The 27,991-nt window shown below is 63.1% G+C and overlaps 1 protein-coding gene and 1 long non-coding RNA gene across 18 annotated transcripts in view; one reads left to right on the top strand and one right to left on the bottom strand.

Moving 5' to 3' along the window:
• GSE1 (Gse1 coiled-coil protein) overlaps window positions 1–27,991 on the bottom strand; it is a 404,616-nt gene that overhangs the window by 173,839 nt on the left and 202,786 nt on the right. The gene's annotated exons all lie outside the window — the stretch shown is intronic.
• On the top strand, window positions 1,636–27,128 carry LOC123281584 (uncharacterized). Of its 14 annotated transcripts, XR_011499102.1 has the most exons (7): window positions 1,637–7,346; window positions 11,699–13,619; window positions 14,657–14,790; window positions 15,230–18,972; window positions 19,212–19,331; window positions 20,170–20,280; window positions 20,427–27,128. It is a non-coding gene; the product is annotated as an uncharacterized lncRNA (long non-coding RNA). The 14 variants fall into 14 exon arrangements; XR_011499100.1 differs by having other exon boundaries at window positions 15,230–19,331; window positions 20,507–27,128; XR_011499091.1 differs by having other exon boundaries at window positions 1,638–7,346; window positions 15,230–19,331.

Below are 27,991 nucleotides of genomic sequence, written 5' to 3'. Positions count from 1 at the left end.
TGACATTAAGCCAGTGGGTCTCTACGGGGCCATTTTGCCCCCAGGGAACACTGGGCAGTGTCTGGAGACATTCTTGGTCGTCACAACCGGGGGGATGTTTCTGGCATCTAGAAGGTGGCGGCCCGGGATGCTGCTCAATGCCCCACGATGCACAGGACGCCCCCCACCAAGAAGCACTCGCCCTAAATGTCAATGGTGTTTGACGCGCCTTAAGATGCAGCCACTCGTTGGAAGCGTTCTGCACCCCCCAAGTGACACAGGGAACAAACTTTACTCCTGAGCCATCAAGGCCCACACCAGGGTCCAGCCGCACGTGGAAGCCTAATGCACGCAGCTGAAGGAACAGCCGGAGACCCCGGCATGTGGCATGAAGCAGCGAATGTCCTCGTCCTCATTTCACACCGTGGCGCCTGCATCTGAAGCCACCACACCCTCAAACGCCACCGCTGATGCTTGGCGGCCTCTGGCACCAGCAGAACCACGCCGTTGGCAGCCCCTGAACCGGGGCCTCGCTCCCAGCAGAAAGGCCGTGAGCCCGGCCCTGTGTTCAGGGCAGCTGGGGGCAGCGCCCCATGGGGTCTGTGAAATGGGGGCCGGGCCTAGGGCGGCCAGGAGGACACACCGGCTCTGGGCCACCAGCAGGAGCCTGCGGCCCCTCTCCCCCGGATCAGCTCCCGTGGGCTCGGGTGTCTGCCAGACGGCCGCATGCCGTGTCAGGAGATCATCTCTATTAAAACTCACCGGGTTTTAGTTTATCTTTTTATTTTTTAGATTTTGTTTCAGCTCTGCTTCCTCCTAAAACAGCTGCCAAGCTGCCACCATGGCTGTTTTAATTGTCTCTAATTAAAGGGACACTGACTGGGCCGTGGGGCTTCTCCACTCTGACACCTGAGGGGACAGGGCTGCGCCCCCGCCAGCTCAGCCTCCTCCTCTCGGGCCCACACGGGCCTCCTGGACCCCACGGCTCCCCATGCCCTTCTGCCCCAGGGACCTCGGCTGTCGGGCCACCCCTGTGACAGGTTTAGGATCCCAACAAGAGGCACCAAAGAAACACCCAGAGGCCAGCGGGGCCAGGACAGCACGCGGAGCATCACAGACCAGGGGCCAGGGATTGCAGGTCTGGGCCACGCTCGGACCCCGACTGACAACTTCACCCAGGAAAGAGACTCGGGTCCCAGCTCTGCCCCCGCCCGCCTGTGGGGGCCCGGGCAAACACCAGCCTGCCCCAGGTCTCTGTTTCCACCTCTGCCCAGCCGCCGGATGAGGTTTGTCCGATGACTGCTGGGATGAGCTCCAATTACATGGTTGAAGGGCTCTGTGCTCCAAAGAGACAGATGAACGTGCAGGGGGACAGGCCAGGTGAGGGGGCAGGCCAGGTCAGGTGGGGGGGCAGGCCAGGTCAGGTGGGGGGGCAGGCCATGTCAGGTGGGGGGGCAGGTCAGGTGGGGGAGCAGGCCAGGTGAGGGGGGCAGGTCAGGTAAGGGGGCAGGCCAGGTCAGGTCGGGGGGCAGGCCAGGTCAGGTCGGGGGGCAGGCCAGGTGAGGGGGGTCAGGTCAGGTAGGGGGGAAGGTCAGATGGGGGGCAGGCCAGGTGAGGGGGGTCAGGTGGGGGGGCAGACCAGGTGAGGTGGGCAGGTCAGGTGGGGAGGGCAGGCCAGGTGAGGGGGGCAGGTCAGGTGAGGAGCAGACACTGCTGCCCCCACAGGTCCTTTCATGTTAGTCAAGGACTCAGGCACGTACTCGGTCCAGCATGTTCTGTGTGCTGGGCATAGGGCGGCAAGCAGACCAGCCGGCTCAGGCTGCTGACCTTCAAGAAGAGGGTGGGAGGTGATCAACCAGTGAACAATGTGGAGGGGGCTCCGGCAGAGCAGACCCCAGCTCCAGCACCTGTGAGCCTCACCCCAGAGCGAGGCCCAGGGGGACCTGGGGCAGACGAGGTGGCAGCATCTCAGGCCGGAGATGAGCAAGAGTGACAAGCCCTGGGGCCCCGGCTGCATCAGAGATGACGGTGAGGACAGGGTCCTGAGTACCCCGCTGCCCGGCCAGGGGCTCCGACAAGCAGAGGGTCCTGGCTCCTCTCTCCACCCCACCCTGCCCTCGGGCGTCTCTCACCTTCTGCAGAGACAGAGGACACCAGGGCCACCACCAGGGCAGGGCTGGGTCTCCAGCCCCTGTACTCATTTCAGTCTGGTCCCCGTTCCCGTCAGAGCAGCTCCCCTCTCCTGCCTCAACTGAAGACCAGAGGCCAGGGCGGTGGGAGGCAGGTCCCGGAGGCCAGGTCTGCGTTCTCTGGGACACCCCTCAACACGGCGGGTCCTGGGAGGCCGTGAAGGAGATTAGGCAGCGTTGTTAATCACCATGTGTTTTTAAATAATATAAAGGTGGCGGTGATGGGGTATTCGTGTCCTGGGGCTGCAAGAATAAGTGACCACAAGATGGGAGGCTATAAACAACAGAATTTACCCTCTCACAGTCTGGGCACCAGGAGTCTGAAATCCAGGGGTCACAGGGCCGCGCTCCCTCCAGAGGCTTCCGGGGAGGGTCCTTCCTGCCTCTTCCGGCTCCTGGGGGCCCCAGGTGTCCCTTGGCTGTGGCCATCCTCCCCTCAATCTCAGCCTCCGTCCTCACACGGCCTCCCCCGTGTCTGTTTTCTCTTCTTATCAGGACGCCAGTCACTGCGTTTAGGGCCCACCTCATCCCGGCGGGTCTCAGCTCAGGATCCTTAACTAACTGCCTATTTCCAGACAAGGCCACCAGCTGTGGTTCGGGTGGACACGAAGTTGGGGACACTAACCATCCCCGTAAAGACCAGGGACAAAGTCACCAGCAGACTGACACTGGCATTACCGCCTCTTTCTTCCAGGGAAAAGACAGTCACTTGTGCCAACTGCTGTTCTGGATAACAGCACGGCAGGAAGACGGGAGCAGAGAGGACGAGCGAGCCCTCCCTGCCCCGAACTGCCCGAGGCGAGTCCTCCACGGGCTCAGAAGGGCCGCTGGCCTTTACACGGCTCAGTTGCTCGTCCTCCAGTTTTGAAGGAGTCGCTGAGCCCTGGGAAGCTGGTCCAGCCCTTCCTCCTGGAGTCAGGGAGGCAGACTCCCAAGAAGGGAAGGGTCTTGCCCAAGGTCACACACCTGCTACTGGACTCCCCTGTTCCTCCAGGGCAGCCCCCATCCTTGTGGTCCAAGGATCCCCGGACAAGGACACACCAGAGACCCGGCAGGGGAGACGCCACCTCCCGTGGGGACCTCTGTTGAGTTTCCAGGTGGGCGATGGCACCAGGGACGCGGGTAGGAAGGTGGGGAGCAGTCTCGAAAGGTCCACAGTCACGGAAAACAAGGGGGAGGGCAGAGAGGGAATCCTAACATGAGGGCAGGCGGGCCGACGACCCCAGACCTCCCACACTCCAGGCCACCTGCCCTCCTCTGCCCACTTCCCAAGTCACTTCAGATGCTAAGAACTTCTGGGGAGCCTAGCTCCGAGGAGAGCGGGCCTTCACTCCCACGCTCTGTGTTCTAAGCTCTGTTCACACGTGTTACCCGCTTAGCCCAACACCCCCAGGACGGACCCAGGGCTTTGAGACGCGTCTGCAAATTCTTTGACCCTCTTTCCATCCGGAGTGACATCTCAGTCCCCTCCCCTTAAACTTGGGCGGACACTGTGGCCGGGTCAGGAAGGGTGGGGGAGGGGAGAGGCCCAGCAGCCCCCATCTGCCTGCAGCAGCAGGAGACCCCGGGTGAGAACCAGCTGCGCCCCAGCTTCGTGCGTGAGCTAAAGGTTTGTCACTGTTCTCAGCCACCGTGCTGGGGCGGTTTCTCACACAGCAGTAGTCACCTGCAGCAACACACGTGCCGTTACTATCCCTCCGTCTACAGAAGGAGAAACTGAGGCACAGAGAGTTTAAGCGTCTCGCCACAGCCAATAAGAGGCAGATCTGGGATGCAAACCCAGGCCATCGGGCCCCAGGTCGGCAGGCCTCACCGGCAGAGCAGGCAGCAGCGAGAGGGAGGAGCCACACGCGGACTAGCGAAGGCCCGGCCTTCCCACCCGGCCGCTGAGGACCGCACCTGGCCCAGGACCTGGCGATTACACCACCCGCTCAGTCCCACCTCTCAATTTGCTTCTTCCTGCCGGCCTGCGGGTCTGAGAGACTTTTCCCCCTAGAGAGGGCAAAACTCACATGCAAGCCTGCAAACTGCTTGTCTGGTTTACTTACTGAGGGACAAAAGCGCAAAGGACGCTCCCTCCGTCGTCACTCACGGGGAGCCTGCGTCGCTGGCAACGCTGTGGCCACCCATCCCCGCCTCCCACGCCTGCTGACCTGAGGGAGGACCGCTGAGCTCGGCTGCCGGGGTCCGCCATCGGGGGGAGCCCGGCCTGGATCCACCAGCACCAGCACAAGGGCCCAGAGTCCTGGGCTCTGACGGCCCCAGGCAGCCCTCTGGGGGTTCCCCGGGACCCTGCTTTGGGAATAACCCACTGCCCCAGGCTTCGACTCCAACACACAATGATGGCACCCTGCCACCCAGCGCCCCGTCCCTTGCAGCGCGCCTGGCAGCTAGGTCACCCAACCCGGCTCTCGGGGTGATCCACCCCACGTCCTTCCAGCAACTGACCGTGTGGTCCCCCCAGACACCCAGCTGTCCAGATGCGACCCTACCCTCTCAGCCCCAGGGGGAGCCCTCACCACCACCAGTGAGCTCGTCCACCCAGGGGACCTGGAACCATGTGAACAATCCCCAGGATCCACGCTGACTGCACTGTCAGTCCAACACTCATCAGAGCCAAGCGCCCACTGAACGGGGAGCAAGTGGGACTGAACGCTGGTCTGGCCAGAAACACGGCTGCCCTCGGTTCATCCAACAGGCATTTATTGGGCACCTACTGCATCCCCATCACCTTGGGAGATTCTGAGACGAGAATGGAAAGGATCTTCTGTCACAGAATTTCTGTTTAACAAGACAGAAAAAACAGGTACAAAGGTACAGATTGCACCTAAAAAAAAAATACAGGCCACAAGGACAGGAGACGGCGGGAGAGACGGCTTATGGCTGGGCAGAACCTGGAGGGCTTCTCAGAGGAAGTGGCCTTCCAGCTAGGCCTTGAGGAATGGAGAGACGACAAAGAGAAGCTGGAAGGGCTTTCCAGGTGGGAGAAAAAGTAACAGTCATTCACATTTACGAACCTGACAGCAGGCAGTTGCTATCACTAACTGGACTGATGCCGTTATTTCTAGGAGGGCAGAACCACGATTGGAGACTGCAGCACAGAGAGGTTAGGTCATCTTCCTCACGTCACACAGCAATAAGGAGGCTAGGACCTCAGGGGTCTAGTACTCATCACTGTTATGCTGTGGGGCTCCCCAGTGGCCGAGGTCCTAAGCGGAGACAGGAATGGCCAGGCCATGGCAGAAACAGGACATAGGACTCAGCTGGCTGGAGAACCTGGGCGGCGGCGGGTGAGACTCTGGATGGTAGGTAGGGGGCAGGCCACAGGAGAGCCCGGACTTCTCCCTGATGGCTGCATCCTGCAGGCAGAGAGGGGCCGTCCAAGACAGAGACGAGGTGGGGCGAGCAGGTCCCTCTGGAACTGGAGGAAGTGGCTCTGCAGGGGGCCTGCCAGGGCTCCCTCACCACCTCTCTAGCTGTGTAACCCTGAGCAGTGAGCTGAACCTCTCTGAGCCTCAACTTTCTCACCTGCAAAAACAAGAGGGCACAAAGCCAGCACCTTCCTCCCGAAGCCACCCTGAGGCCTGAGGGGTGACCGCAGCAAAGGACAGAGCCCTTGCTTAAGTCTGCAAAGGGCTCCTCCGAGACGGAGACGCAAGCAGCTGAGCTAGCTCCTTCTCACACAGGCCCCTGGGGCCAGCCTTCTCCTCCTGCTTCTCTCGCTGGACTTTCGGGAACAAAGCGAGGTCCTGCCAGCTCCAGCGAGATCAGCTCCGAGGAGGGCGCGGGGCGATGCCAGGAGGTCACCACCGCACACTGTGGGCCAAGGACACGGTCCACGGGGCTGAAGGTGGCGCACACCCTTGTGGACGTCCCCCCGCCCACCCCGTACACCCTGGGGAAAGTGAGGCTCTGAGGTGCCGTGTGGCCTGGCCAAGGGCACACAGCTGGGGAGGGGCCTTCTGGGGCTGCCAAGGTTCCTGGGGGCAGGTTCCCCCACCACCCCCACTCAGCCAGCCCAGGAGGACGGGCAGTCAGAGGGAGCCAGCGGCACAGAGCGGTAATCAGACATGGGGACAGGAGGAAGGTTTGTAGGTTCATTGAGCCGAAAGGAGAACAGGTCCCTCCTCGAGGCTGCAGCCCCCACCCGGCCCCCCAGGAGAGCGCTGGAAACCGCCAAAGCCGACGTCTGACGGATAGGGTTTGCTTTAAGCTCTTTCCACGCACTAGACTATAATCGTCAACTGTTCACGACCTCTCCACAGCGACTCGGCCCCCCCTGAGTTCTCAAAAGGCAAAAAGCTTTCAAAGCTGCAGTTCAAACAGGCAGAGAGGCGCACACAGAGAGGCGCAGGGCGGGGAGGGAGGCGAGGCAGGGGAGGGGCCGGGAGCCCCAGCAGCAGGGACCAGGGGGTGGCTGGGGCCAGGAGGGCTCCACCCACTGCTCCCCTCTCCAGGAACCAGCCCACCTAGAAGGAAAGGTCCGCAGGGGAGGTGCCTGGAGATCAGGGTGCCTTTCCCGGCCTGGGGCTGGGGTGGCGCACTGCACTAATGGCCTCTCGTCCCACCCAGCCTCTTACCAGAACCACCCTGACGGAAGCTGCTGCCTTCTCTCCATCACCCCCTCCACCTGCCCTTCCAGCCAAGGACCTGGGGGGGGGGGGCGGGCCCCACCTTGCCCCATGCCCCCTTCACACCCTTAACCTGCAGGGGTGCCCCTGGGCCTGAGTCCCGCTAGACCCTCTCCAACAGGGCCTGAGCGCCAACTCACCCGCAGCGGGCGCCGTGACACTGCTCACCCTCTTCCTGCCCAACCAGTGCACCGGCAAGGCGACGCAAGGTGAGGTCACGGCCTCGACACCCTGAGAAAGTTCTCCCAAGCGGCGCTGGGACGGGCCCAGGGAGATGCCAGCCCAGCTTGGGAAGGGGGCATGCTGAGGTGAAACCCAGGGGAAGCCACACATCCCAGCCCTGGTCCCCACCTGTGTGCAGGTAAAGACGGGGAGACCCCCTCCTGTTTTTGCTCCAGGATCTCGGTCCCCCCAGTTTCCTGCTGGCACAAAGGGCCCAGCCAAGGAGGATACTCCTAGCCCAGCTTGCTAACTAGCTATGATAACGCAGGCCCCCAGAGCGGCAAGGCCGTGCAGGCCGGCCACCTCGCCTGGACAAGATCTGAAGGTGAGTCTCCACGCCTCCCCCGCCAAGCCCCTGGACATGCCCAGGCGCGGCCAGACAGGCGGGCAGCTGGCGCTTTTCTACTTGAAAAAAATCGATTGGCTTCTTTTCTGTGTTGACACGATGAGGCAGCAGCGGGAGGCCTGCCTGGGGAGCACGTCCGTGACCCAGAGGTAATCTGGGGTCAGCGGGCCAGGCAGGCGGGTGGTGCCCCCGAAAGAAAGTTCCATCCTGGGCCCTCCCCCCTCCCTCTCCGCGGGCGGTGAGCCCGGCACTTACTGAGGTTCTGGAGCAGGGACGACCAGGTCTTCATGCCGAGCACGCTGTGCCGCCCCCGCCTGGGCTGCGGGGACCCGGGGGACTCTAGGAGGGGCTTCTGGGCATAGCCGGCGGCGTGGCCGCAGGGGGCGTCCAAGCGCGCCGTGCGCTCCTCCTGCCTGCCGCGCGCCAGGGGCTGGGAACCAGGGGAAGTGCCAAGGCGGGGGGGGGGGGCCGAGGGGGTCACGGGACAGCCGAGGATGTCCCCAAAGGGGGCTGGAGAATTGGGGAGGGGATTGGAGCCCCGGTACTCCTGGGGGTCAGAAGCAGCCGGGGGCGTCCACCCGCGTTGCCCGCTGTGCGCCCTGGCTGCTGCAGGGCCCCGGGGGAGGTGCCGTGGCGCCTGGGAGACCCGAGCAACCTCTCACGCCGCCCCCAGGGGCGCCCGGTGCCCCCCTGCCCTCTCCGGAGGCTTCACGCACCACCAGCCGTGGCTGCGCGGCCGCCTCGCAGCAACCATTTTATTCCCTTCCCGCTCGGCTGGGGCCGCGCGCCGCCTCCCCGCCACCTCCCGCGCGCCGCGGCGCCCCCATCGTCCTCCTCCCGCGCTGCCCCCCTCCCCGGCGCCCCGCCCGCTCCCCGGGCAGCCCCCGCTCCCCTGCACTTGATAACGCGCTTGTCAAGACTGCTGAGTTGTTCCTGACCTCTCCCCCGCCGCTGCTAATTAAGGCTCCGCCGTGACAGTTCAAGCGCCGAGCATCAAGTTTGCAGAACCAAAGCCTCTAATTGGGGCCGCTTTTCATTTCTCCATCCCGCGGGCTGGGGCTCCCCAGACCTGGGCACTGGCGCATTTTCCTTTTGTATTTTTCATCAGGAAGGAGGAGAAGGCGGGGGGCCGGGCACCAGGAGAGGAGGGTAGGCAAACGACCAAAAGGCTCGGGGTGGGGGGCCCTCCCCTGCTGCCCTCTAGCCAGCCAGCGGCCACAGGACGCTTCCCTCCCAGCCCACCTGACATCTCTCCTAACCCAGGGGTCTCTCAGCTCTCTGACTTAGGGCTGCAGGAGCTGAGCCCCCCGCAGGAGGCGACTGCTGGGGCACCCCTGCCTCCCCCTCCGCCCTCAGCGGGAGCAGCAGCCCCACAGTGCGCGCGGGGGCGGAGGGGGCCTGTAGCCTGTGGTGCCAGCGGCCCTGCAGAGCGTGGTGCTGATGGCGGCGGGCCAGGCCCCTCCCGGGCGGGGAGGTGTGTTCCTCCTTACACCCCAGCTCCCTCCCAGGGGCCGCTGGCCTCTCCTTTCCAGATAAGTGCTGGCGAGCATCGAGGCTCTTAGCGACTCTTCAAGCTGCCTTTCTCCTCCAACGCCTACTAAATCACGCCGCGCTGAGAACCACGGGCGGGAGGGGAGGAGGGGGCGGTCGCGCCGCGGGCTCCCCAAGCTGGTGGAGGGGCGGGGATAAAGTCAGGGGAGGAGAAGGTGGGGGAGGTGAGCGGAGGCCCAGACCCGGGAGCTGAGAGGAGAGCTGGGAAGGGGTGTGGAGGACACCCAGCGGGAGGACAGGAGGTCCCAGCGAGGCCGGCAGCCAGGTCCTTCCAGCCCTGAAGACTGCAGCCTCGGCTGCAAGGGTCTTCCAGACACAGGCGGCATTTCTCACGCTTGCCGGAGCCTGAGAATCCCAGGTGCTTCTAATTAAATCGGGGCGCAGTTGCTGGAGCCACCCCCAGGTCTCACATTAGAACCCCCCCGGGGGCCGCTTCCCCCCAAGGTTGTCCAGGGCAGGACTCAGACCAGTGAAGTCACACCTCGAGGCGTGGCCCCAGGTGTGTGGGTTTTCCAAAGCACCAGGTGCCGCAGGGCAGAGAGCTATTGTTCAAGTGAGGGGTTCTCAGTGGGGCGGGGGTTCTCCCCCCAGGGCATATGTGGCAAGGTCTGTAGATATTCTTGGTTGTCACAATGGGGTGGGGGTGCTGCCAGCATCGAGTAGTGGAGGCCAGGATGCTGCTCAACACCCTGCAATGCCCAGGGCGGCCCCCCCAGAGCCATCATCCAGCCCAGAATGTCAGTAGTGCCCCGGTGCAGGGACCTCAGCGCGGGCAAGAGCCCTTGGAAACACTATTCCAAGGGAACCTGACTCAGCATTGTCCCAGGCGTGCTCCCAGAGAACCGCGGGGCCTCCCTCCACTCTGGACGCTGGCCTGGGGCCGGGACTGCTCCTGAGAGCTGAAATCTGGTAACTGCCACCCCCTGGGCCAAGCTCCTCCCCATCTGTCATCAGACTACTTCCTCGGTCCCCTGAGTCTGCTCTGCTTCAGCAGAATCTCCCCCCGGCCCCACCCCACCCCGGTCTCCTCAGCTCATTCCCCATCGCAGTCCCAGGTTCTGGAATGTTCCTCAGTTTGTCAATATCTTTCTTAAAGTTCAGACTCACAGGACCACGACCTTTCCCACCTCCCATGATGCCTTGGAAGATGACATCAGGAGGGCTCCCTATGGGCTCGTGCACCTCCTGTCACGTCAGGCCCCACCCTCTGTGCCTCAGTTTGCTTTCTGAAGCTACGCGCTGGACTTGGCATCACGCTGCATTTGATGGAGGAGTTTCTCCTCATTGTCCAGCAGACTAGCACACAACCGGGCTCCACATCCACAGGGTCCTGTGTCCCTCCCATGGATGTGAGGGTGGTTCTCATTGCAGCTGGTCACCAGGCTGGGGCCCCACTGGCCACCAGCCCCACCAGCATCTCTGGGGATGGGGCCCCAGCATCGGCATTTCTAGGATGCAGGCGGTGCCAGTGTGCAGCCAGAGCTGAGGCCAGCCGATGTCAGGATTAGGGACGCACAGGCTCCCCAGGCCAGCTCCTGTGACCTTGAACACGCTCGGGACTTCAGACCAGAGCGCCATAGGGGAATATCTTATCTGGCCCGGGACGTGGGCTGGCCCAGAGGCAGGGCACAGCCTTCCCCCCCACCCCAGGGTTAGGCAGAACCCCCACCCCAGGCAGAACTTCGCCTTGCCGATGGCAGGAAGGGCGCCCCAGCTTATCCTGTGTGGAGCAGGTGGGGGGAAGCCAGCCATGAGGCCAGGCACCGGGTAAAGGTGAGCCCTGGGGCCCCTCCTCTTCATCCCACAGAGAGAGAGAACGGGGTCCCGGGGAGCTGCGGGGTCTGCTGCCTGGCGGGAGGAGACAGCAGTGTAGACGCAAATCCACTGGGCCATTAACTCACTGTGTGAGCCTGGGCAGCATGCCCTGGGCTCCGGCACCCGGCACCCTCGTCTGTGAAGGAGGCGTGAACACTTGTTCCGCCCCACACAGCCAGGGCTCAAGACAAGGAGAAAGAAACAGTCTGAACAATGACTTGCCCAGGGCCACCCTGACTTTCGAGACCTCATCTGTTTAATGGGCACACTGGGCTAAATGACCTCTAGAGTCCTCCACCTCTAAACCACCCTTTGTTGTGAGTTAATAGATCCCAGCCAAACCCCACTAAGCACGTGGGCAAAAGATACCAAGCAGGGCAGAGGAGAAGAGCACCCTGGTTTCCCCGGAGTGAAAGGACAGCTGGGTGGTGTTAGGTTTGTGCTCTGAGCCCCTAGCAGCCAACCGGGGGTGGTGGTGATGGGAGCTAACAGGAGCCCAGGGAGCAGGGCCGCCAAGTACTGTTGTCGGAGTTGTTCACTGCACAAAAGCACCTGGCTGAAATGGCAAATGGGAGCTGAAAGCTAGCCCTGGCTCTGCTCATCGGCACACAGCTAGGCCTGGGTTTTATCTGCCTGGAGGAAGAGGCACCTTCTAATTTGCACAAAGGACCTCTATGCGCTGGGGGTGGCCCCTGCCAGGGAGCTCCTGCTGCTTCCCAAATCCTGCCCTCCTCGTCCCAAAGCCCTTTCCTGGGAGAGTCGTCCCTTCCACTCTGAGAGCAGGGACCGGGAATACATCTTCCCAGGGAGAATACTGAATCTTAAAGTCACAGGAAGTGGTAAATGATGGATTCCCACCTGTTCCAGCGTGCAGGTGCAGACAGAACAGAAAGGGGCATGAGGGGCAGTGTTTGCGGTGGCAGGGCTGTCACCTGGCTGTGTTCTGCCTGCCTCCCTCCATCCAGGGGGAATGAGTACTGTCCAGGCATCATTAGGAACCGCGGAGCAGCAGACAGTGATGGGGTCGCCCAGCAGTGAAATCAGAGCCCCCAGGGCCTGAGGACAAAGGACAATGACAGCGGAAGCCTGAACACCAGCTTGCTTCAGGACAGGAGCAGAAGGCTTGGCCTCAGTCTCCTCGTCTGGAAAGTGGGGCCGACAGCACGGCCCTCTGTCACGGGACAGAATGAGGCGGCACGGGGCCCGGGGCACAGCGAGTTCTTCATGAACTTCGGCGGCTACTGTCATTCTTGGGGACCAGGGAGCAGCGCCAAGCCCGGGCTCACATTCTCTGGGCTCAGCGGGCTCCAGGCAGCGCCATCGGCCCCTGTCCGTCGCCCTGCGAAGACATGCTGAAGCTGGATGCCTGGGGGCTGAGGTGGAGTCACCCCCAGCCTCGGGGCATGCAGGTGACCTGGGGGTCCCTGGGAAGGAGCCCACCCCTTGCCTTCACCCCGCTCCCCACATGTCAAGGGCTTAGGACTACCGGGTCCTGGGACAATGGCACATTTTATGGCCGTGAGGGAGACGGCAAGGTCTGCTGTGTGACCCTCTAAGGGATGGGAGAGAAACCCAAGATGACTTGTATCTTTGTCCCAGGTCAGAGGCGGCCTCCTGTGGCGGCCGCCAGATTCCTGGGATTGGAGGCCAGGCTGGCAGCTGCGGTCCAGGCCTCGGGGGAGGGCTCCAGGCCCACCCGCCCTGCTTCCTGGCTCCTGGTGGAGATGCACCCCCCCCATCCCTTCCCATCCCTTGTCTTGCCTGCTCTGGGGTCCTGACCTTTTCCAGATAAGCCTGACAGGGCCTCCCCTCTTCTCCTCTCCCTGCCCCGTCTGGCTGTTGGCTGTCTAATCCTAGCAGCCTGGGGGCAAACCCTGCTGCCCTTTCTTTTGGGGTCAGAGCAGAGCAGGGGCCGAGGAGCGCGCCAGCTCTCCGACTCAGCCATCCTGGGCTGGTGGCAAGCCGAGGGCACTGACATCAGAGGCTCATTGATCAGAGGACGTCTTCAGGCCCAACTGGCGAAGTTTCTGCAGAGGAGGCCCTGGTCAGCTTCCCTGGGTGGCCCCTCGCCGGGAGGGGGTCGCTGGGACTCAGTGGGAACGACGCCTTTGCAAACACAGCTGGCCCCGTGGACCCTCCTGGGGAGGGGTGCTGGGGGCCAGGTCTCCCCCCCAGGGCCTGGGTCCCACAGCAGCCGCCTGCGCAGCAAGCCTCTGGATGCCGGCCCGCCCCTCTGATGCTGCGCCCTCCCTACCTGCCAATGCTGCATTAATCTTCTTGAAACACCACTTAGCCACCTCGAGTCCCGCCCCCCCGCCCACACACAGGGCAAAACACAACCATCTCCGCCCTGTCTCAGGGTCCTTGGGGATTTGTAGGGGGTCCTGGACCCCACCACCCCGGCCTTGACTTCATGCGGTGTGACACGGTGGGCCGTGCGTGCTGGAGAGAGAAGTCAGGAAACTCTAGATCATAAACCAGGAGGCACTGGCCCAGAGCAAGCTCACGGCTGAGCCCTCCCTCCCCGCCTCCACCCACCCCACCCGGTCCTGATGCCTGGCCCCATCAGCCCCCAAAACCGGACACAGAGGATGCCGAGGGCAGACCCCTCTGCACCACACGCCCGACACTCCCCAGTGCTGTCGTCCTCCCAGCCACGCTGCGTCAGCTCAGCGAGACGCCAGCCTCCTCTGGACCAGCCCGGGCAAGGCCAGAGGGAAAGCCAGACCCCAGGTTCACGTCCCAGCTGTGACCCAACAACCGTGCATCCCCGGGCACGTCCTTGGCCTCTTGAGCCTCAGTTTCCTCCTCTGGAAAATGGGACACTTCGAGCCCCTCCTCGCAGGGGTACGGCGAGGATGACGCGAGTTCAGATGTGTCTGTAAGGTGCATAGAGCGCGGCCTGACCCACAGCGGGGCTGCGTGTGTACGCCCGGCCCTGGGCGGGAAGGCCTTTCAGCCTGGGATGGGGGCAGGCACAGGTGGACCAAGAGGGCTTCTAGGTCGGGATGGGGCACCTGGGGCAGCTATGGAGAGGATCTGGGGGCAAGAGGGCTTCAGAGAGGGGCGCCAGGCAGGTACGGGCCACCCTCAGCCCCAGGGTCGCCCCCTGACGGCACCTGCACCCCCCCCCGACTTCACCCTAATTCAAGGGGCTGCCCGCCCCAAGCAGCCCACAGCCCTGGGGCCCCGTGCTGGCTCCCGGCCCACCTGCAGCCTCCTTTCCCAATTAATCACCATTATCAAGCACCTGGCTGGGACTGGCGCTCAGGGCCGAGCCTCTGTGCACGCGTGTTCATGCCCGGAGTGGTCTGCACAGCCTCTGAGGAGGGGCACGGGGGGCCGGGCGAGCTGCCCAGAGTTCCCCGGCCCCTTCGTGGTTCCCCTGTAGGGTTCCCCAAAACAGCTTCCCTCCACAGCCCCCTCAGCTGTGCTAATGCCCAAATCGAGACCCTTCATCAGTGGGGAACCGTTGGGAGCCCACCGCCCCCACTCAACAGAGGGGGCCCAGGAGGCCTGGGCCTCGTCCCGGGTCCTGAGTTGGGGTCTGGGCCCCTGCTGGTCTGCGCAGTGGCGAGCCAGCGGGGTTGGGGCATCGTGGGGGGCATGAAGCCCAAAACACACAGGCAAGGGGGGTAACTATGGCCAAGTCACACTCACAGAGCAGGCAAGGGGCCCTCAGTGCCCGCAGGGCAGGGGTGGAGGCACCGGGCAGCCCCCAGCCCCCAGCAGGGGTCTCCACCCGCCCGGCACCCACAGAACACCTGGCAGAAAGAAGGAGCTCCATAAATGTTTATTTAAAAAAATAAACGGGGAGAGGAAAGGTGAGCACACCGCCCAGAACCGACCCCGGATCCCGCAACCAGATGCTTCTCTCTGGCTATGTCTACACTGGGGGTCCCTGTTTCCACATCCTTCCCCAGGACTCCCGGAGCCCATGAGGAGGGGACAGCGACAGGCCTTCCTGTGGGAACAGCCTGCACCCACGGGAGCCTGGGTGAGTCCAGGGAAAAGGCAGCACGCAGTCTGGGCTTCCAGAAGAATCTGTTTGCTTCAGGTCAGTCACCCCTGGGGGAGCTTTGAAAAATCCCCAGTGGCCTGGCCACCATCCCAAATCAACCGCCTGGGAGCCCGGGGCTGGGGCGGCCTGACCTCAGCGGTCTCAGCCTCCGGCTGGTCCCTGACCCACAGGGGCCCGGGAGCTCGATGGAGGGAGAGGTGGGTGGCCGGAGTGGGAGCACCTGGGGCCCGGCCCATCACCACCCGACGTGAATCACCCGGCCCCTGGCAGTGCCCAGCCTGTGAAAGTTGGGTAAATAAATAAACAGCCGAGCTGGCAGGGCCGCCCAGCACCACAAATGAGGGACGCAGCGTCAGCCAGCTCGACTCTCAAGACATAATCAGTTTAATTGCAGGGGTGCAGTGCAGGCCGGGCAGGAACTGCTTCCGCACTCCCGTCCATTTTATTAAAATCCAGTTATTCGCTCTGGCCACAGGTCCCCGGCAGGGACAAAGACGCATCTTCAGCCGAGGTCGGGCCGATGCTGGGAGACGGGTTCGTGGGGCGCGGACGCTGCTTCCTGCTTAGGGCACAGGGGCCGGTCTCTCTGGAACCAGAAAGGGGAGGAGGGAGCCAGGGAGCCCTGGGGGGAGGAGGCCGGCTGTGCGACCCCAGGCTTGCAGGTCGCCATCGGTCAGGGGGGAGAATAATGCCACGGACGGACGTGGCGGGGGAGCTGTGAGTTTCTGTTGTGGACTGAATGTCTGTGTCCCCCATGGCAATAGGGTTTGGGGGCAGGGCCTTCGGGAGGCCACAAGGGTTAGATGAGGTCAGTGAGGGTGGGGCGCCTGCGATGGGATCAGTGCCCTCACAGGAGAAGACAGGAGAATGCGCTTCCTGCAAGGCACGGATAAGTCACGCGAGGACACGGCGAGAGGGCGGCCCCACCAAGGAGAACCTGCCGGCACCTGGATCTGGGACGTCAGCCCCCAGAACTGAGAGAGAAACGTCTGTTGGCTCCCCCCAGTTCTGGGTGTTTTGTTACAGTCGCCTGAGCGGACCGAGACAGTCAGTGAAGAATTGGAAGACAGGGAGTGAACACGCCCATGGCCATCGGCGGGTGAATGGACACTCCCACCGACGGGGCACCACTCAGCAACCACAGCTCGGGGACCGACTGGATGGAGCTCAACCACAGCGTGTGAAGAGAGGGAGGCCACCACGAAGCTTCGCACCGAGTGCTTCCACCCGTGTGACATTCTAGCAAAGGCAGAGCTATGGGGACAGAAAACAGATCTGTGGCTCCAGCACCAGGACTGCAAAGGGACATGGTGGAATTTTCTGGGTTGAGGGAAAAGTTTTATATCTTGATTGTGGTGGTGGTCTCACCACTGTCTACATTTGTGAGAACTCACCAAACAGGACCCTGAAAAAGGGTGAATGTGATTGCATGCAAGTTATATCTATCTTTCTTTCTTTTTTTTGGTGAGGAAGATTGGCCCTGAGCTAACATCTGTTGCCAATCTTCCTCTTTTTTTTTCTCCCCAAAGCCCCAGGACATAGTTGTATGTCCTAGTTGTGGTCATTCTAGTTCTTCTATGTGGGATGCTGCCACAGTATAGCTTGATGAGCAGTGCCATGTCCATGCCCAAGATCCAAAGTGGCAAACCTCAGGCCACTGAAACAGAGCATGCAAACTTAACCACTCGGCCACTGGGCTGGCCCCAACTTACATCTTGATAAACCTGATTTTTAAAAAAACATCAGGATCCAACAGTAGAGCCGGCCGCACGGTGAACCTCTGAGAGGGCAGCCGGGGATAGCTGTGCAGTTCAGACTCTCTACAATGGGCCGGGAGGGAGAAGGCCACTGGGCGGAGGCCCCACCCTCCCTCCGTAGGCCAGGCTGGGAGCCCTGGTGGGCAGGGTGGCAGGTAGGGAGACAGTGGGCTATTAATAACTTGTCTGCCAGCGGTGGCACACCATTTTGTATTTTCATGGTATTATTATTGTCGTCCTTATTGTTGTCATCATCAGACTCTCCAAGTGGCTCTTCAAATCCAACCCCTACATCTTACAGAAGGCAGGATCAGAGAAGGCAAGCCATTAGTCCAAGGTCACCCAGCAGGGAGGCAAAACCAGGCACGCTGGCCCCAGAGCTTCCACCCACAACCACATCACTCCTGCCACCTCCTCAAAGGTGCTCAGTGTTCACTGAGTGAATCTTAGATGGGCAGGAAACCAGGCCATTGGGCTTCATAAGCCTTGCTCCCGCAGACAGGAGAGGAGCCATCGCTGGGCTCACATTTCCAATGAGTCTTACTTGGCGCGCATTCCTCCTGTCATGTGAGCCTCACGGAAACTGGCTCTCAGGTGGCCCTGCAGCCAAAGGTGGCGTGATGGGCCCTGATCTGGAAGACAGCCCGCGCTCTCGCCCACGCCTGCGCCGCCTGGCCTCGGCTGCTGTCCCCGCCAGGTCCCTGAGGCTTCCCAGTCACCCCTGGCTTTGTTTTTCCAGGCCCTTCCAGGCCCAGCGCCATGCAGAACGGTGGGGCCGGGAACAGCTGCCTGGCCCCTCTCGGGATGCCTCAGATGTGGGGCAGACGGGAGCCCCTCGCCAGCACGCTGCTGCCGCTAGGTGACTCAGGCCGCCATCGGAGTCACAAGGACCAATTAAAACGAGAGGAAAAACAGCCTCCCGTCTCCCGGCACCTCGCGGCCAGCTGCTCCCGCTCCACCTCGCGGCCCTGCGGGGCGCCCCGGGCCGGGCTCCCAGCCCGCTGCCTCCCGAGCCGGCCACCTGCCTCTGACAGCGCTGACACGGAGGCGGCCGCCCCAGCCTCCCGCGGGCAGGCGAGGGCCGAGGGGCGGAGGCACCCGGAGAGGCAGGCAGCTCCCGGATTTTCGATTCGATGGCTGTGAGGAGAGATGAGAAATTGCGTTTCTGACCCAAAACCAGAGTTCACAGCTGCACTTCATTACGGGTTCCTCCGAGAGGCGGCGGGGAGCTCACCTGTTAGCAGCAGCTGCGCCCGCCTCGCTCACAGGCTCGTTGGTGGTTTCCTGCCCAGGGCAGGGGTGGGGGACAGGGCAGGGGGGTGGGCAGCACGGGGCAGGCTGCCCTTGGGGTTCCCGAAGCACCCCCACCCCGCCAGTTTGCACTTACTCAGGGACGGAGAGAGGAAGAGGCACCAGATAAGGGGGCAGGTGTGGGCGACCCTATGTTCAGAAAGTGCTGGAAAGCGAGGGGCACGTCTTCCCCTTGGGGTCCCACCCCATCTCTCTGGGTCTCATGGCCACTTTGCTGGGCTGATGAGCACCCATGCAGGTACCTGGAGTGTCTCTGGGCACACAGCAGGTGCTCCATAAATGCTCTCTCCCCTCCCCCCTCGCACTTGGCCTCTCCGGCTGTTAAAACGGCGCCGTTTGATATCTGACACGCGTTTAAAGAGCACAGGCTCCTGAGGACCAGGGGTTCTCCACCCCAGCTGCACAGGAGAATCATCTGGAGAGCCCGTGGAAAGATCCGGAAGCCTGCTGCAGGATCCCTGAGGTTGGGCCCAGATGTGTTTCCAAAGCAGCCGGGTGGTTCGAATGCACAGGCATTGTGCTTGTCTGGCCCTTGAAGTCTGTGCTCCCTCATCTGCAGGTGATGGCCCAGGGACCGCTGAAGGAGGAGCCCAGAGCCAGCCTAGAGGAGGAGGAGAGTCAGGCTTCAGAGTCAGCCTCGCCTGCCACCAGGCTGCCCTGCCCTTCCTTGCCAGCTGTGCTTCTCCTGTTGCCATTAGGATTTGCACTCATGTCCCCCACATGGAGAGAGCGCAGGCCCCAAGGTATGGAAGCTGCCCCTCAAATCTGTCCCAGCAGGAGAGAGCATGTTGGCCTGGCAGTGAGAGCTGTGTGATGCCAGGCAAATTACTTAACTTCTCTGAAACTTTGCTCATATGGCTGAGTACTGGCTGGGCACAGACGGCCTCAACGCTGTGCCTAGGAAGGCACCCCAGGGTCCGACCTCACACCTAAAATCCCGTCTCATTTCTTCTTCCGCGCGTTTCTGAGCTCTTCGTGGTCGGAGGGGAGACGGGGTTGCCAGACGGGGTTGCTACGTGATGCCAGAAAAGCTCCGAGCCCTGCAAAACCTCGCTCACCTCATCTGGGAAGTGGGCAGATGGACCGAGCTCACCGGGTCCTCAGGAAGCAGGCACAGAGCCAGCTCCCGGCCCGGCGATGGCGCCAGCAGGTGAGCCCTGAGCACCTGCGTGCACATCCCGCGTCCTGAGTCCTCGCAGCCACTGCATGGCTGGTCCCTTCCAGCTGCCTGTTCCAGGCGAGAGAGCTGAGGTCTGGAGAGGTCACTGCCAAGGTCAAGTGGTGAGGCTGCGATTTGAACCCTGAACCTGTGAGCCCAAACTTTCGGCCCCCAGATGCTCACGTGGGCCTCCTTCTGGTGCCTCCTCTTGTCCTGTGCTCTCCCCTCAGGGCCACCCGGCCCCTGGGATGGCCGGAGCCGACGGGGGCCGAAGGAAGAATCCTTGGGGGGTAAAGGGGGCTGCTCACTCCTGCCCGTGGCTCCACCAATGTCCAGGATAGACAGACAAGGTGAGCCTGGCTTGGCCCTGGGGACCTAGAGGTCCAGGGGCTTTGGGCCCAGAAAGAGGCAGGGCGGGCAGCCCAGGGTGAGAGGCCATGCAGGGTCAGCACCCGGGGCAGCTGGCTCAAGTCCTGGCTGAAAACAGGCCCAGTCCTGGGGGCTGGCCCCATGGCCAAGTTGTTAAGTTTGCATGCCCCGATTCGGTGGCCCGGGGTTTCGCTGGTTCGGATCCTGGGAGCGGATGTGGCACCGCTCATCAGGCCATGCTGAGGCGGCGTCCCACAACCAGAGGCGCTCACAACTAGAATATACAACCGTGTACTGGGGGCTTTGGGGAGAAGAAGAAGAAAAAACAGGGCCAATCTTAAGAAAAAAAAAAAACCCAGTCTGGGCACACGGCACACACACGGAGCACCTGAGGTCCTAGGGGGTGGCGGGCAGGGCTCCGGAGGGGCTGCGGGGTGCAGGGAGGAGAGGACCAAGGAGGCCGTGTGCCAGCAGAGAGCTGAGGAGGTCAGGGAGGGAGGGAGCGAGGCCGGCAGCCCTGGCGGCCCCTGGGGGACACAGATGAGGAGTCCGAGGCTCAGAGACGGACTCACCAGCACGAGGGCGCACAGGCAGCTACTCGGGGCAGACGGGCCACCGCCTCCCGCGATACGCTGTGCCTCCCCACTCTCCTTGTTCACACGCTTCTCGGGGCTGGGCGCACAGTGGGTCCCACCACTACACACACTGAGAACCAGCCGACGGCCGTCTGCGGAGGCCCCCGCCCGGCCCAGCCCGGCCACCCCCTCTGCTCTTTGCACTCCCATCCCGATTCCTCATCATGGGGCCTTGTCATCTCAGCACCCAAACGAGGACCCACTACCTACGCCCTGAGCCGACGTTTACTGGTGCCTACTACGCGCCTGGGCCCTGAGCTCATGGCAGATCATCTCATTTAAGTCTCTCAATGAGGTAAGTTCTGTTCTTATTCCCCCTTGACAGTTGGGGAAACCGAGGCACAGGGCGCTCCAGCCGCTGCCCCTGGTCTCACAGCTGGTCAGGGCCGAGTCGGGAGGTGGCCAGGCTGTCCACTCCACGGCTCCTGCCCCACACGACAGGTGGAGGGCAAATAGGGACCTGCGAGAGCTGGGTTCGTCCCAGGAATGGGCCCCCTCGTCCCGGATCTGACCCCACGCAGCTCCCCGCCCGCAGAACGCTGGGGCCGGCGAGACGCTCTGGAAGCAATGACGCCTACAGGAACTCCGATGGTGGTGGCGGCGCGGATAGCAGCCGCTAATATTTACACAGCGCTCACCGTATGTACGCCGGGCGCCAGGCCAAGTGCTGCGTGCACAGCCTTTGCTCACGGAACCTCCCAGGCCTGTTGCGTACACACCGTTATTTGCCCATTTCACAGATGGGGCACCAGTGGCACAGAGAGGTTAGGTGGCCTGCCCGAGACACACAGCCATGAGGTGTCAGAGCCAGGGTGGGAACCCATCGGCCAGACCGCAGGGGGCTGTGTGATGGGCCCCCAGCAGAACCCCCCTCTAAAGGGGCGGCGTGGTGGGAGCAGGCCAGCCACCCTGGGTGTGGGCGGGGAGGGGTTGCTCTCCCTCCCGCCAGGAGAGGGCCATGGCTGGCGCTCTCCCCGCGAGGCCAGGCCTTGCAAGGGAAGCAGAAATCTGTCGTTAACACAGTGCCAAACCCAAAGTGGCTGCTCCCAAACTGCAATCCGATAAAAGTGCGACTTGTCTATTTATCATCCTCGGGGCTTTTTATCGCAGCGCAGATGGCTGCTACCTTTGGAAGGCTCAGCCGCCCGCCGCCAGCCGCCCGCCGCGCGGAGCTTGGCGCAACAGAATCTGGGCCTGCACCTGTGAGCCGTGCGTGGCCCCGGCCCCCACCTCCCTCCCTTCCGGCGCTCACCGTCTCCCCCGCCCTCTGCAGCGCTGGCGGCTGGGGGGGGCAGGGAGCACGCCCCCTCTGCTGTGTCAGCCGCAGCGCCGGCCACACCTGCCGTCAGCTCCTGAGCCCCTGAGGAGTAGGTGCTCCCTGGAGGGACGAGAAAGCAGTGGGGAGCCCGGCCCAGGAGCGGAGGGGCAGGGGGCCTGTGACCATGCGGCACCCCACGTCCAGCGCCAGGCGGCTTGGAACAAGGGGGCCCCCCGGGGGCCCCACGGCCATCCGGGCTGGAAGATGAAGCCTGTGAAGGCCAAGGGCGAGGCTGCAGAGGATGCAGCCGCCGTGCAGCCTCCGCGGGCACGTGGCGGGTAAAGCCCGAGGGATCAGCAGCCCCGCTGGGCCTCCGGAAACGAGGTCCCGGAGAGAAAGCACAAGAGGGGTGCAGGCAGGGTTGGGGGCGGGGGTCCCCAGCTCGGCGCTGGACTAGGGCTCAGGCCCGGTCCTGCCCCTCCCGGCCGCCCAGGTGTGCATCCCGAGGAAACAGCTTTTCCACCAACACAGAGCCCCAGCTGCGGCGTGTGCGTGTGCCTGTGTGCGTGTGCATGCGTGTGCAGGGGCTGAAGGGTCCACCCCGGCCAGCCTGCAGAAGTCCTGGGGGGCGTGGGGGACCAGGGCACTGTGAGCCATGACCTTTGCCCTCTGGGCTGTGCCCCAGGAAACAGAACAACGACCCGAGCTCTCCGGCCCCCGCCTGGGGTTCCCGGCTGTCCCGGCGTCCGCTGTGCAAACAAAGCAGCCTGGGCAGCTGCAGGAGCCAATGGCCGGCGGCACCCGCACCTCGGGGAACCAGCTGGACGGGGCTGCAGACCCGGAGGACCGAGCAGCCTCCTGCTGTCTCCCTGGGCTCCCCGAGGGGACAACGGCTCTGGCCACCCGGGACGAGGTCCCTTCCAGCTCCTCAGGTGTCCTTCCCCCCACACACTTGAGTGGGTGCCTTTAGTGGCCTGAAAAGCACCCCCACACACACCTGCCGGCCCTTCAAGGCCTCACTTCCTGGTAGGAGCCCCAGGCCTTTGCACGTGTTATTTCTGGTCACCGCGGGTGCTACAAGTGGACACAATCGCCCCCTCGGCAGAGGAGGAAGCTGCGGCTCAGAGAGGTAGGGAACCCGGGCAAGTCACGCAGCCTGACTCTTTGCCCCGAGCTGGTTCTCCCATCTGCCAAACGCGGGCTCCTCCTGTCCTGGCCACTCCTGTGCCGCGGGGAGCGGGGCGGGGCCGTGTGTGCGGTGCCTCGCTGCCCAGCTGGACTGTGAACACGGGCCACATCGGGCCCGTACATTTGTCTCGAGGTTTGCCACCAACAATACTGTAGTTTTTTGCCGTAATAATAATAGCTAACACGTCCCTAAGTGTTACCGCTGTCCAGATCTCAGCAGTTCACACACAGGTCCTCATTCTGGCCTCTCAGCAACAGTAGAAGGAAGGTATTATCACTCTTTCTCTGTTTTACAGTCGGAGAAGCAGCACAGAGAGGTGAGGAAACTGGTCCCAGGTCACACAGCTAGAGCGAGGATTGTCAAGGGGCCCAGGCAACGCTCTTGACCTTGGCCACAATGTGTGGCCCTCACGGTCTGTCTCTCATACAGGATGGTCACAGCTGCCTGGACTGTCTTTGTCCCTGGCTCCAGCTGCTGTCTTCCCAGGGTGGAGGGGGCATAGGTTACACCAAGCCACTTGTCACCCAAAAATAAAAGGTGGCCAGCCTGCTGGGCGCCACAGCAGACCTGTCCTTGGCCCCCAGAGTCAGAAGCTGCACCCACTGTCCTCAAATAGGAGCCCCTCCCCCGGGGAAGATGTCAGATCTCCTCACTGAAGGCCCTCGTGCGGCAGGCGTGTGCTGAGAAGAGAATGGGGGCGGCACTGGGCTGGACAGCATCCCCCCCAAATTCACGTCCACACGGAACCTCAGAACGCGACCTGATTTGGAAATAGGGCCTTGCAGGTGTACAGTGAGGGGTCTCGAGAGCAAGTCATCCTGGAATGAGGGCGGGCCCTGAATCAGCGACTGGTGTCCCCCTGAGGAGAAGACAGACAGACACAGAGGAGAAGCCACGTGAGGACGTAGCAGAGATGGAGGGACGCAGCCGCAGCCAAAGGACACTGAGGCCCCCAGGAGCGGGACGAGGCAGGAAGGACCCTCCCAGGGAGCCCCCGGCGGGAGCACGGCCCAGCCACACCTGGGTTTCTGACTTCCAGCCTCCAGAACCGGGAGAGATTAAATCTCTGTTGTTTTAAGCCCCCAAGTTTCTGACAAGGTGTTACAGAAGCCCCTGGACACTAACACGGGGCTCCCGGGGCGGCCGCTGCCCGGGAAGGGGGCACAGTGCTGTGAGGACCCCCCGTGAGGGGCCGCCTGCCTGGGACTCCTCCTGGGGACCCTCTGGGTTCAAGGCACGTGTGGAATCTGGAAGAGCAGACACGTGACACTCTCATCCCCACCAAAAATCCTGGACCACCCCTTGACATCAGACACTGCCCGCCACCGGCCCTTGTGCCCCTCTGCAGTGGGTCAGCCTCCTGCTTCCTAACACATCAGCTGCTCCCGTCACACCACCCATCATGCATTCATTCAACAAACATTTATCAACTGCCTACTGAGCACCCTGCATTCTCAGGGGCTGGGGAGGCGGCAGGGAATGTGATGAAGGTCCTGCCTGCGTGGGGCTGATGCTGAGACGGGGGATTCAGATGGTAAACAAGCAGACAACTCAGTAATACCATTTCAGCAATGGAAGACTGCCACGGGGAAACGAAGCCAGTGGAGGAGGCAGAATGACGGCTGCTTTAAGGAGGGGTGGTCCGCAAGGGCCTCTCAGGGGAGGTGGTATTTGAGCTGAGGCCGGAAATAAGGGAAGGACCGAATCCTACAGAAGAGAGCGCCAGGCCTGCCAAACAGCAAGTGCAAAGGCCCTGAGGCAGGGATGAGAACTGCTGTTGAGGACCAGCAAAGCGTCAGTGTGGCTGCAGCAGGGGCTCCACGTGGTGGGGGGTAGCTGGTGAGGGCAAATTGGGGCCAAGCACAAGGAGTGGGTGTGTTAGTCCCCGCGGTACGAGGACCTGCTGTGAGCCAGGAGGTTTTGAGGAGGGATGTTCTAACAGAGTCCCTCGGGCTGCTGCAAGGAGAAAGGGTTGTGGGGTGAGAGGGCCGGCGGGGGGCCAGGGTTAGGGTTGCGGGGGGCGTGGGAGAGGGTCCGCTTCCTCTGGGGGAAGATGCTGCTGCGGGACACGTGGGTGGGGCCGAGGCCCACCATCCACAGGGCAGAGAACCAGCAACGAGGCCCAGAGCGCCATCCACGCTCCGCGGGCCGGCAACTCCCAAGGGGCAGGGATGTCCGGGGGTGAGCAGGTGCATGCGTGTCTGTGCACGTGTCTTTCTGTGTGTGTGTGCAGGTACACGTGCCTGCGTGTGTGTGGAGGGGGTCTCTGCACACGCGACTGACTAGCGTGCGTGTGTCTGTGTGACACGCGTCTGTGTCCCTGTACACGTGTCTGTGCATGCATGTGTGTGTGCACATGCGTGTCTGTGCTCTTGTGTTGAGTGCTCACCAGGCCAGTCTGGACCCCAAGGCTCCTCAGAAGCCCACCCCCCAATGACACGGGCCCCCAGCTATAGAGTGCCTCAGCACGGCGCCTGGCGTGCACGTGCGTGTCTGTGTGTGTGAGAGACACCGTGTGTCCCCTTGGCCTCCCCAGGCCCACAGCCATCTGTCTGCCCCCCGCTGCTCTCGGCCATTTGAGCCGCGGGGGGCGCCCCCCTCCCCGGCTGGAGAGCCAGATGGCAGGAATCGAGGCCTCGTCTGCTCAGAGGAGGCCGTGCCGGGGCTGCAGCCCCTCCCTGCGCCCGGCCACCTGGGTCACGGGGCAGTTGCCCCCCTCATGCTTGGCGCCTCCTGGCTGTCCTGACCCCTGTCCCCGGGCCCCACCGTGAGTGGCCTTTTGCCACCACCGCATAAATCACCGTCCAGGTCAGGGCCGGGTGAGGGGGCAGGGCCGGGAGGGCACAGCCGGGGCCCACAGAGGGGCCACCAGGGGCCTCCAGCCTCGCCGTGGCTTCGGGTGATCTCGCTGACCCCGCTGCACGGGCAGGGCGCCTCTGATCACAGGGCCCTGGGTCCGCGGCGCAGACCAACACCTGCCCAGGTGGCCCACGTGCACAGCAGACAAGAGGCCACCCTGGGTGGCCCTCAGCAGCTGCCGATCCCCAAGTCTCCACTCTGCACACTGCGCCACACGGGGAGCGGGGCAGTGTCCACAGACCCGTGTGCAGCTGCATGACCTCGGCCCCACGTGTCTTCGCGCCAGCTTTATTCCAGGTTCCCTGATGGTCTTCAAAGCAGCTGTCAGTCATTTTCGAAGTCATTCAACAAACAGAGGCGGCAGAGGCTGTGGCTGGATGCTCACGCTCTGAAACCAGCAGCGTAGTTTGAATCCTGGTATCCCCCCTGCCGCTTGCCAGAGCTTGGGCAAACCACTCGGCTGCCGTGGGCCTCAGTTTCCCCATCTGTAGCAGGGGTGGCGGCACCTCATGAGGGTTAAAGGGGGCAGTGCGCCCAACGGCCGTCACCCAGCAGGGCCTCACATGGGGCGCAGCTGCTGTCACTACCCATTAAGGACCCGAGCGGCCCGGGCTTCCAGTGGGAGCTGGGCGAGGGCACGCCCCCCGCCCACCCTGGAGACCCTTCACCCCAAAAGGAGGAGTGAAGATCCAGAGAACACGAGCTGGTGATCCCGTGGGGTCCCTCAGGCCGGGCTCACGCACACACAGCATTCATTCACTCACTCACTCATCCACTCACTCACTCACTCGCTCATCCACTCACTCACTCGCTCATCCACTCACACATTCAGTCCCTCCCTCCCTCCCTCCTTACAGGAATTTCACAGAGTGCCCACTGTGCGTCAGGCCCCTTGTGGGAGACACAGAGAGGAGGGGAGTGTGGAGCAGGGGCTCCAGTCAGATGGGGGAGGCAGAGGCAAAACACGGGCTCCCATTCCCGCAGACCCACAGAAAGGTCGGCAGCGTCCAGGGTGCTGAGAACAGAATCCTCCCAGCGCCAAGCCTGGGACAGCTTCCCAGGGAGCAGACGCTGAGGCTGCTATTGCGTGGTGACAATAGTACTAAGAGGAACTATTATTTACTGGGTGTTCGCTCCGTTCCAGCGTTTACACCCATAACTGACTTAATCCCACACAATCCTATGATGTGAGGCAGTACTATTATGAGAGAAAAATGGAGGCTCAGAGAGGTTCAGCATCTTGCCCAAGACCACACAGCTAAAGGGTCTGGGGAGGATTCCAACCCAGAGACAGTCCAGCCACTGAGCAAACATCCTGCTGGCTCCAGGGGTGGCATCCAGCTTCCTCGCCCTCCCACCCAACTCCTTGACACCCCCCCCCCACCCGACAGCAGGAAGGAAGGGAGCCAAGAGCAATTTATTTGACAGGTGGGGAAAAGGGCCCAGAGAGGGCACGGGATGGCCTGGAGTGACAGGTAGCAGCAGCGCTGGGTCGGAACCCAGACCTCCTCCTCGGCTCTGATCCCAGACTGACGCTGCTGCGGCCCCCCAAACCCCCCCCCCACCCCCTTCCCGGCTGGGGCCCACTGAGCTGTGCGAACAGGCAGCGCCCCCTCCCCGGGGGCGGTGTGGGTGCCTGCTCCCTGGAGGGCATTATTTCCTTATTCCTCCTCCCTGGCACCATACGGCAGCCTCCTGGTCCAGCAGGAGGCCGCGGGTCCTGGCAACATCAGGCTTTCTAGAAATAAAAATGAGGAGGGGAAAAAACCCTTTCCAGGAGCCCGGTTCTCCTATTTACATGTAAAAAGGTCTCCTCGGCGCGCCCCGCCCCTCCCCCACTTCCTCTGGGGGCGGGGGGGTGGGGGGTGGGGGATGGGGGGGATTGTTCGGAGGGCGCGCAGGGGGCCTCTGTGACCCCAGGCGCCTCCTCGGGAGCCAGGCGGAGGCGTCCGCCGGGAGGGAGATCAGATGGCCGAGGAGGGGGCGGGGGACGCTGCCTCTTCGCCCCCCTACAATAGGAAATTTCATGGGTGTGGCAACATGTGAGCCCGGCCGGCTGCGCCCGAGGCCCCCGCCCCCGCCATCTGCTCCGGGGCCAAAAGTCGCTGGGAGGGGTGGGGGCGCTGCTGAGGGCTCGCTGCGCCGACCTCGGCGCTCACCTCCCCGCCCACCCCCACTGTCCCCAAGCAGCTGTCTCCTGCTGATGAGGAGGGGGTCGCTCCGGCCGCCCACCGGGGAGGGGCCTGCGGGTGGGGGTGGGGGAGGTGGGGGGCCAGGGGCGGGGCCCAAAGCCCAGCCCCCTCGCAGGCCCGCGGGCTCCCTCCCGCCCCAGGAAGACGGCAGCGTGGGGGTCCCAGCGCGGGAACCAGGCGCCAGGCCAGCGGGGCCCCTGCCAGGCAGCCGTCTCGCCCCCTCGGCGGGGAGGCCGGCGCCCACGGGCCCTCCGGGGTTTGGGCCGCGCCCAGCTGGCCAGCCCGGGGCTGGAGCTGGCTGCCGGGGAGTCCCCGGGAGGCCAAGTCCTTCCCCCACCGCTTCATGTCTCGCCCCCATCCAAGAAAGGAGGCCCCATCTAATGAGGACCCCGTAGGGGGCCCAGCGGCTGCGCCTTCTAGACAAGGAGCTGCCCCAGTCACATAAAAGGTGAACCCAGCCCCCACCCCCAGCAGCCGGCTTTGATGTCCCCATTCCGTGGCAAGCTGG

This window comes from Equus asinus, chromosome 28 (assembly GCF_041296235.1).
Source record: "Equus asinus isolate D_3611 breed Donkey chromosome 28, EquAss-T2T_v2, whole genome shotgun sequence".
Classification (NCBI taxonomy): domain Eukaryota; kingdom Metazoa; phylum Chordata; class Mammalia; order Perissodactyla; family Equidae; genus Equus; species Equus asinus.
The sequence above is the reverse complement of the archived record's forward strand: the minus strand, read 5'-3'. Positions and strand labels throughout refer to the sequence as shown.